The sequence below is a fragment of the Penaeus monodon genome, chromosome 21 (assembly GCF_015228065.2).
Source record: "Penaeus monodon isolate SGIC_2016 chromosome 21, NSTDA_Pmon_1, whole genome shotgun sequence".
NCBI lineage: Eukaryota > Metazoa > Arthropoda > Malacostraca > Decapoda > Penaeidae > Penaeus > Penaeus monodon.
In genome coordinates, this window is record NC_051406.1 from 37508457 (window position 1) to 37508868 (window position 412).

The window sequence follows — 412 nt, forward strand, 5'->3', positions numbered from 1 at the left end:
ACTACACATGCTGATTTTGTTGTGTCAGCTTGGTGTCATGAAATCTACACAGACATGAACTTGGTCTGAGAAGATTTGGTTTTAATCAAGCAACACAAAATATAACACGAGAGAACACTCAGCAGTAGATTACTCTCAGTATATGTTCAGGTATCAATCATGTTTTAGAACAGGCTTTCTCTATGATAGTGTCACTTACAGGTAGATGCAAATGAGCTTTTATTGGCTCAACACAGGCATGGTTCACTAGCATGGTTCATTGTTGTTATTTTGACTAGATACATTATATTAAACAGGAATATTGTGATCCTTGTTTGAAGTGCAGGAGAAAGGAGGATCTTTTGTTAGTGACGAATGTTAGCTACACTTACGGGAATAATACGGATGACATTACAAATTACCTTTTGTCATG

The 412-nt window shown here is 36.4% G+C and overlaps 1 protein-coding gene across 1 annotated transcript in view; it reads right to left on the minus strand.

Moving 5' to 3' along the window:
* LOC119586457 (glutamate-gated chloride channel-like) overlaps nt 1–412 on the minus strand; it is a gene marked incomplete in the record, with an annotated part of 67121 nt that overhangs the window by 21339 nt on the left and 45370 nt on the right.